The sequence below is a fragment of the Cynocephalus volans genome, chromosome 5, assembly GCF_027409185.1.
Source record: "Cynocephalus volans isolate mCynVol1 chromosome 5, mCynVol1.pri, whole genome shotgun sequence".
In the NCBI taxonomy this organism is placed as follows: domain Eukaryota; kingdom Metazoa; phylum Chordata; class Mammalia; order Dermoptera; family Cynocephalidae; genus Cynocephalus; species Cynocephalus volans.
Window position 1 is genome coordinate 86,971,537 of NC_084464.1, and position 9,115 is coordinate 86,980,651.

The window sequence follows — 9,115 nt, forward strand, 5'->3', positions numbered from 1 at the left end:
GGGAGAGGCAGGAGGAGAAACCTCCTTAGGCGGAAACCCTCATTGATTTTGTAATTGATTGATTGGATCTGAGGAGACAAGGCAGTGGTGTGTCTCTATCCAGACCTCTGCCTGCAGACTTCCCAAGAAGACAGGTGCAGTGCCACGTATAGAGAATAACAAAATAACCGAGGGAAGGAAAAAGAATATAAATCGAAGTATTGACAGGAAACATCCCAATTATATTTTAAAATAATATACATCTTAAAGAAGCAAACCAGAATCATGTTTTCAGTGTACCTAAAAAAAAAAAAAAAAAATCAACAAATTGCGATACCAAACTAGGAAATAACAAGGATTCCCTGAAAATCCAGCCACAATAATATCAATTCGAGCTGTAGGTGTCGATGTGTTAGAGGCAAAGGGAGGGCCTGCAGCCGTGCCCCTGGTCCCCAACGCCCCCGGTCACCCCGACCCTGCAGGACCCCAGCTCTACTGTCCCGTCCCGTCCCCTTCTGCCTGGGACAAAGGGTCTCTCGGTGGGGAAACTGAGTCTGGAATTCCCGCTCACACAAGCGGAACATCCCACTCCCCCGCAACCAGGAGGAGGATGTAGGAGGAGCCACCAAGCTGCAAGGAGAAGAGGGTATCCCTCCCAGGGACGGGGCGAGTTCTGCCCAGACACGAAACTACCCGGCCAGGTGTGTTCCTGTCCCAGGGAGGAAGCAGGAAAAGAAGGGCTGAGGCCAAGAACGCGAATTTCCGCCCGGCTTAAACAACTGAGGTCAGCCCCGCCTGTCACTCAGGGTAGGGGTGGTGCAGTGGGGAACTGCCCAATCAGGGCCCGAGGGGCGGGGCTCGGAGCCTTGCCCAATTAGAACCAGGCGGGCGGAGAGTTCCTGGAACACTGTCCAATCAGATACCTCGGATCCGGGGAGTGCCAGGAGCGCTGCCCAATCAAGGCCGCAGGGGTGCGGACGACGCTGCCCGCCCCGCCGCTCTCGCGTCCCGCCTCCCCGCGCACTCCTGAGGTCAGCGTCCCCTTCACTCGTACCTGTAGTGGTCGCGGCCCTCGGGGAGGACACCCCTGACAGCCAGGAGCGGGGCCGGACATGGTGAGCGCGCGGGGGACCGGGAGCCTGAGTCCGCGGCCGGGTCGGGCTGAGGAGAGGGCCTCACTCGGTCTGGGGGGTCCTGGAGGGCGATGTTCTGAGGACCCCCGGCCAGGCTGAAGCCCCACTCGGTCCGTGGGGTCTCAGGACTCCAGGGCTAGGCTGGGTCCCGGCAGAATGGTCAGGATCCCTGTCCCGCGCGTCTCCTCATCCACGCCCCTCCTGGGACTGGCATAGAGTCCCCAAACCCAAGGTCCCTCGCACTCCGGCCCCGCCATGCGCACAGCGTCTGCAGTGACGCTTCTCCCCCTCCCGTCGCAGGCCGCGCCTGTTGGTGACTCGGTTCGCAGGCGACGAACCGTGTCTCTCTGTGAAGGACCTGTGTCCCTCCTGAACGTTTCACGGGAGCGGGACGCAGAGAGCGACCCCCGAGCCCTGCATGCGAAGTCTCTGCGCCTGTCCTTGCAGCGTCTTCCCTGGGGACAGACGCCCTAGCGGAAGCGCTTCGGGTTGAGGAGCCTGGGGGTGACCTGCGTTCTCAGCCCACTCTCCTGGGTCTCAGAGCTGCCCGGGACGGCCCGAGACGCCCCCCGGTGCCGTCGCTCTGGAGAAGCGGCTGCCCACGGGACAGCTTGGAGGTGGGGGGAGGCTGTCAGAAGAGCTGTCCCCTACCCTGGGCCAGGAAGAACCCCTCAGGCCTCTCCGTCGACTCTGAGCTGTTTCTTCCGGGATCCCAGTTTTCCTTCTTGGGGACACGGTGGTGGGTAGTGTCCTCTGAGCTACAGGATGCTGGTAGTAAGGGGGACGGACGGACATGATTTCTGGCCCCTGGGTTCTCACTGAACCGAAGAGATCAGAGAAACCCAAACCTGAAAGGGAGAGTACCCGCCTAAAAGCAAAATGTACTTCAGACACCCAGCGAGGAAACAAGCCGGGTCAGTTGGGAGGTTGGTGTGTTAGTGTCTAGGACTACTGTACCAAATGACCACAAACTGGGCAGCCAAAACAACAGAGATTTATTCTTTCATGGGTACCTGGAAGGCGTGTAGTAAGTTTGTCAGTCTGTTCTTTTGAGTAATAAGTGGAATTCAAGGGCTTAGCCTCGAGAATGCTACTGGGGAAAAGAATCTCAGAAAAACAGAGAAAATCTCCCTTCCGTATGGCTGCAGAAAAATGAACACAAGTCCACCAAAAGAGTGAGGGTGATACATTGGTGAATTACAAAGATTCACAAAAGTATCAGTTACTGTCCTTTGTGGGGTGGAGATTTAATGATTTTCTGTTTTCTGTTGTCTTGACTTCAGAAATTAATGCTAAATCCTAGGAGGTGAGACTTGTAACACTAGACATGTTCAAATATGATTGTTTACAAATAATTTGTTATGATGAAAATAATAACTAGCTGGCATCTTTTTTTTTTTTTTTTGAAAGGAATAGATAGTTGTGGATTTTCTTCTTGACCTGTAAAAAGTGCCTTCTAATTTTCTAACGTCTTTTATACATAAACGCTGGATTCGTGGTTTGTCTCTTTTAAATTATCCATGGGGGTTCGACTGAGTGAGTAACCTGGAGTGGGGAGCAGGGGCCTGAGGCCAGTAACTCTGAGCCGAGGCCAGTAGTGAACCTCCAAAGGGAGGAAAGTGAAGTTGGTTCTTCCCAGGGAACCTCCCCTGCGGGTGTGCCAGCCTGCTCATCCATTCGCAGGAGGAGAGGGGATACTGAAAGAAGCTACAGAGTGTGGAGAAGCTGCGCGTCCACGTGCAGATGCGGGTGGGGTGATGCTGTTTCTTACCTTTCCACTGTAGTTGTATTGAGAGTGAGTTCTGACACCAGTTTGATTTTTGTGTGCACACAGTTGGTGGCGTTGAAGTGCATATTGTACAAATTGAGGAAGGCTGTGACAGACTTAGCCATTTGGATTCTGTCTCATGGAGACAGGATTTAGGAATTAGAAACATGGTTCGGCGCAGAATATTACACTGACCCTGGGCGAGAACGTTGTCCTTCATGATGTTTGAGGCACAGGAGGAGGGAGGCTTTCTACAGTAGGGAGAGAAGGGGGAGTGTCCCAGAAATAGGCCCCCTGGCTGTCCAGCTTTCCCTCCCTCATGGCTAGGAACTGAGCCACCCTGGGACTGCATCTCCACAGTGAGAGTGTGGATTCCAAGCTTGGTTTTCAGTTGGTGGTTTTACTCATGAACCATGGGTGAACCAGGCTGCTTCTCTGAGTTAATTCAAGTGTATGCTTTTATTTCCTTTTCAGAATAACATAGCCCCGTAATCTCTAGCTTGACCAACCTTTAGCAATGACTCTGCTTGAGTGGGTAAGGGTTTTATTTCTTTGGTTGAGAATCCTAGTGAATGGAGAGACAGGGTGTCAGGAATACAAAAGTATTTCGGAACACAAAGTAAATTTGGTAATTTTTCTGGGAAACTATCCAGTAATGAGATGGGCATATTTAAATTCTCAGATGTCCATTTGCAGCTGGAAGAAAATTTTCTCCAGATCAGTGTGAGTGTGTCCCTAGAGAATTTCTAATTTTGAAAGACCATGAAACCTCTGTGATCACTGAGTTTCTATTTTAACCAATGTAAGATTAAAGCTTTTAAAAATCTTAGCATGGGTCTTAACACTCCTGAAAAATTCACCAAATCAACCAAAAATCCTAATGCATTTATATACTACACATTTCAGAAAATACTCTCCAGGTTGAACTAACGTGCAGATGCCAACTCTGATATCACTTGTCATTTTATTTACAAAGAGAGTTGAAAGAAGGCATTTTATGATTGGAAATAAATCTGTCCAAAAAACTTCCATAAAAATTAGACTTTGAGACGCTTACATCTTAGAATGATTTCCTACATAGAAAGGTTGCTTGCAATTAAAAATTAACCATTTGACTATAAACTATTTTGAATAAAATTTATAAGCTCTTTAAAAAGTATAATAAAATTAGTTCTTTTCAAATAATGAACACAGAGTTTTAAGAATCAACATTATATTTAAAAGTCTGCCTTATGATTGCTTTTAACACACCTTCCACTGTAATCCTCTTGCCCCAGCCTAACCCTAGATACTAATTTTATTAGTTTCTTGATCATCCTCTTGGTATTTCTTTGAGTAAGACCCAGTGTCTTAGTTCTGGCTGCTCTAACAAATACCTCAGGCTGGGTAGCTTAAGCAGACATTTATTTCTCACATTCTGGAGGTTGGATGTCCAAGATCAAAGTGCTAGCTGGTGTGGTTGCTGTTGCAGGCTCTCTTCCTGGCTTGCAGACAGTGGCAATGTTTTCACTGTGTCCTCACATGGGGCAAAGAGGAATCTATCTCATCTCTACTCTTAGTGCACTAATCCCATTCATGGGGCTCCACTCTTGTGACCTAATTACCTCCCAAAGGCCACACCTCCTAAAACCATCACCTTGGGGGTTAGGAGTTCAACATATGACTTTTGGGGGGACACAAACATTCAGTCCACTGCAACCAGCAGTTACATATATTTATTTTCTTTCCCCAAAGGTACCAGGGCTGATACTCTGCAGTATGCTTTGTTCAGCTATCAACGAGTCCTTCAGCTCCTCATGTCAGCATGTGACCTCCTCTGTTTTTATTAAGGTCAATAAGATACCACTATGTTACCAGTTTTCCATAAATGGTAAAATAAGTATGTAAATTATGTTTTCTGCAAGCTTAATTAATGATTTAATATTTGATTGTGAAATACTTCTTACTTGCAAAGGAAGCTTTATGTTAAGTTTAAATAATGATAACACATACAAGTGCACATTCTTGGGTTTACCACCCAGATCAGCAAATAGGCCATGGACAGTATTTAGTCTCCCCTGGTGCCCTCCCTGATCTCATGTCCCTCCTGCCCCCAAGGTGACCACTGTCCTTATTTTTGTGTTTAGTCTTATAGCTTATCCCTCTTACTTATTTGTATGGAATCATGTTTTCTTGTATTACTGTTACAGCTTTTCAAGATAAAAAAAGTTAGACTTAGTGCTCCAAGATTCTCAATTTTTAAAAAATAGTTGAGCTTTACTCTTATAAGGAGACAAAACCAGTATTACAACTAGTGAACATTTTTTCCCCAATTTTTGGGAGATTGGTTCCAATTTCAAATAATCTGTCACATTGTCTATTTAGCATACACGAACCTGTAATACCCTGTATTCCCACTTTTAGGTTTGGAAAATAGTGCATAGTTACTAAAACAGATAACATTTGGCTGCAAGTAACTGAAACCACATACGATGAATGTAATGGCTCATTCTAGACCCTACAAAAGTCTAGGAGTCCTGTGGTCTTGGGGTGAGGCTTAGTCAGGTCTCTGGCTTCATTTCTGTGAGATCTTGGCTCTGCCTTACCATGTTTGTTGTCTCCATCTGCAGGCTGGGTACTCCTCAGGAGAGCCGAAACAGAGAATTTATAGCTAGGTCCACAGCCATCTCTTTGCCATGCCTAGCTATACATTGTTTACTTTTCCCTCTTTTGGACTCCCTACATAGTTAGTAGTGGAGTTAGTGAATGATTTCTTCTCTTGATTCTTTGCTTCAGTGTGTTTCATGCATACTGTTGTTTGGGGCTGTCCAGTGTACTCACCCATTCCAGCACTTATGGGATTTGAGTTTATTTATTTATTTACTTACTTACTTGCTTGCTTGATTGCTTGCTTGCTTGCTTGCTTGCTTACTTGCTTACAGAAGGCTGTGATTAGACAACACTAGATACCAGTGTACCAAGAGTAATTAGGGATGCCCCAGACAGCTGACTTTACTCACCAACCTCACAAGAAGACAGTTTCCATTCTGAATTACCATAGCTTTGCTGCAGTTTATCGTACAGGCAAATGGCAGCAGCTGTATTGCAGCGTAGCAGCCTGTATTCCCACCTTTGCATGTGGAAGCCAAGACCATGATGCATTTTCCCAGAGGCCAGGCTTTCTGGGATCCTACAGAACTTCAATTAATTAAATTTTACAGTGGGACTTATAATCTCTCCTTCCCAGGCAGGAAGGAGCATTCTTTCTGGAGAAAACAGCACTGTTCTGGCCTCTCATGACCACTGTCTGTGTGGCAAGGGAGTCGTCACCCATGATTGGTGGTTAGCCACACCCAGGCCCATGAACGTGGGTTTGTAGTGAGGTCTGAATCCTATGCTTCCCTTCCTGCCTGAGCCCAACTTTTCAATACAGTGCCTGTCTCCTGGAAGAGGATGTAAAGAAAGCAGAGTTGCTGTTGATTTATTGAAAAATTGGATACAAATAATTTGATACACATATTAATGCTTCTCAGAAAGAATATTCTTATTCCTCCAGTTGGACCTCTCAGTTTATAAAAGATTGGGGTTCTTCAAGGAAATACATCTATCTCAGGGCTTGGGTTGAAGGTTGGGAGAGGTCAGGCCTCTGTGAATCAAATTGTTGGTTGAGACAGACATGAGTATCTTGCTTATGGAGCATGTTGTCTAAGAGCTTTCTCATGGATGTATTGAACCTACTACTTTCTTGTTAAATGCTTTTGGCCTCCTGAATGGTTATTACTCTGTGCCTTAGGGAAGCAGCCCTTGTTGAAGATCATTACATTTGGAAATATTTGGAAATATTAATGAGCAAAATAAGTGAACCTTCTTACTGAAGAAGTTGATTTTGGCAGATCCCTTGGCTTCCTTGTTTGTCTTTTCATCCATCCTCTCAAAATGTCCTCGTCCTACATGGAAGAACTTCTGTATAAAGGTAGGATTTGGGCAAGTGCCATTGCCCACTTCATTCCATGTTGCTTTCCTGATAAGAAGGCATTTATGTCGCCACTAGTCTCAGTCTTCTTGGAAGTATTTCCTGTACATTGTCCACCATTTTGACTTCTTGTCATTATTGTCAAAGTCCTGAAACAGCTAAAACTCCTCAAAGTTGTCTGTTGCTGGAGTGTGCATTCTTCCTTATAAAATTTGTTTATTTTTGGATTGCTATTTGAAAATAAATGTACATGTTCTCTACTTGTTTTCTTGCCTTCATCCTACCAGTTCTTTCCAAAGGAAGTAAATTTTGTTTCCATTTGTTTAATGTTATAACACTCAACTTAAAATTAAGTCCCCATCTCCACACTGTCACATTGAGGGTCTTCCTGGGCTGAATTCTAATCCTCAGCTTCCCAGGATCTTCAGTTCTTTAGGGATGGACCAGATGCCTAAAATCACTAATTACAAGTGTCTTGAACTTGATGGTGTTTATGTCAAAAAATAAGGTTTGTATGTTTTATTTTTGTCTTTTAACTCCATTTTTCCATGAACTTTTTTGAAGTCTCTTGTGTATGCATTGCAAGTTTCTTTCATTCTGCTGGTGGTCTTTTCACTCTTGTTAAAATGTACCCCAACAGACAGAGAAAATGGGCTCCTTGTGGCTAAAAAGAGACACTAAAACTCTCAAACAGAACCAAATGGCCATAGCAGAATGAGGGGTTAGACACACATTCCTCCACTTATAAAATATGTGTTACTCTCATGAAGCTTTTCTTTCCTGTAACTAAGCACATGCTGTCGAGGAAGGTGGAAGCTTCTCAAGCTGCAACATCCCAGGCAGGCGTTTTCCAAGGAACCACCTGGAAGCCAAGTCACCATAATCCATATACAAAAACTCTATCACCTCACAGAGCAACTGCCTAGTGCCCTTTTGTAGACAAGGCTTCCCCTGCTCTTAACGCCTGATCTGTTCTAGATCCCCATACCTTTGCTATCTCCAGAATGCCACATAAATGTAGACTTTTGAGTACCATGTTTAAAATTTGATGACCATTTGGAAAATTGTATATTTGTCCTCCAGAGTTGTCCTGAGATTGTAAAGTTTTGACAGTGCTCAATACATGTGGTAGCACACATTAGGCCTTCAACATGGAGATATTTTATTATTATCATGGGGTGTGTCAGTTGAAGCAGGACCCTGCCCCCTGTGCTTAACTTCTGTCATTTGCACAATGAGAGGGATGCTGGGGAATGGTGTTCAAATGAGGTAATGGACTATGAAGTGACACCAAATCTCTACAGTGCTATGAAAATCAAAGTTAACATGGGAAAATGGGCAGACTGGATTTCATTTGCCCTTTAATTAAACACAAACCTTTTTATGTATTTTTCTTTTCTAATATGTGCTGGAAGTCTAAGCATATTGAAACAATACCTGTGAAAAGCAAAATGGGAATTTGGGGGGTTGTGGATCATTAAGACAAAAGTTTACACTTAAAAAATTAAAAAGTTTTTTTAATTTTGAAAATTGAATTTTTCCTAGTTGGGATATTACTCAGAATAATAACACTGTCTGTGGCTCCTTTCAGTCATTCCTCGCCTAGTTCCCCTTCCACAATCCACAGCTCTTCCTTCTACTTGCTTCTGCCAGGAAATCAGAGTGGGCTTGTGCAGACAACACTCTAGTCACAGGAGAAGACCCACATAGGCTAGGACTATGCAGACCCTTCCTCAAACTGTGAAAACTCTAGTTTTCTGCAGAACAAATGTTGTCTGTGTATGAGTAGCAGAATGAAAATGCCAAATATATAAGACAATTTGAAACTAAATTTGACAAGGACATTCGTCACAAACACCACGCTGTGGCCCGGATCAGTGTGAAGCATCTAGTTCCAGATACCAGTGTCCAATCTCATAAGTACATATGACAGGCCCTGAAATTTTTACCTTACAAAAATGAGGCCAAACCATGACTATAATTTCATTTTTATGGAATCTAATTACTGTTAACTCCATGAGTGGAGGACGATTTCTAGATCACTACCCACTACTTACTAAGACTCATGAGAAGTTCTGGAAATGGTGTGTAAGACGTACAAGATGATGTAAGCATAAATGAATGAATGACGATGTCCTCACCCACTGAGCCCTGACCTTCCTCCTGCATTCCCCATGATCTCCCTTGTCATGGCACATATGCTACTTCATTCTGCCTTGATATAACCCAATAAAATTTAAACTTGTTTTATTAGGGTGTTTTTATATCTTTTACTAGCCATAT

General features: G+C 44.5%; 1 long non-coding RNA gene across 1 annotated transcript; it reads left to right on the forward strand.

Annotated features, from left to right (window-relative positions):
- Positions 1-1,009: 1,009 nt before the first annotated feature.
- On the forward strand, positions 1,010-7,092 carry LOC134379244 (uncharacterized). The gene is made up of 3 exons (XR_010023708.1): positions 1,010-1,094; positions 4,615-4,750; positions 6,653-7,092. It is a non-coding gene; the product is annotated as an uncharacterized LOC134379244 (long non-coding RNA).
- The last annotated feature ends 2,023 nt before the right edge of the window (positions 7,093-9,115 follow it).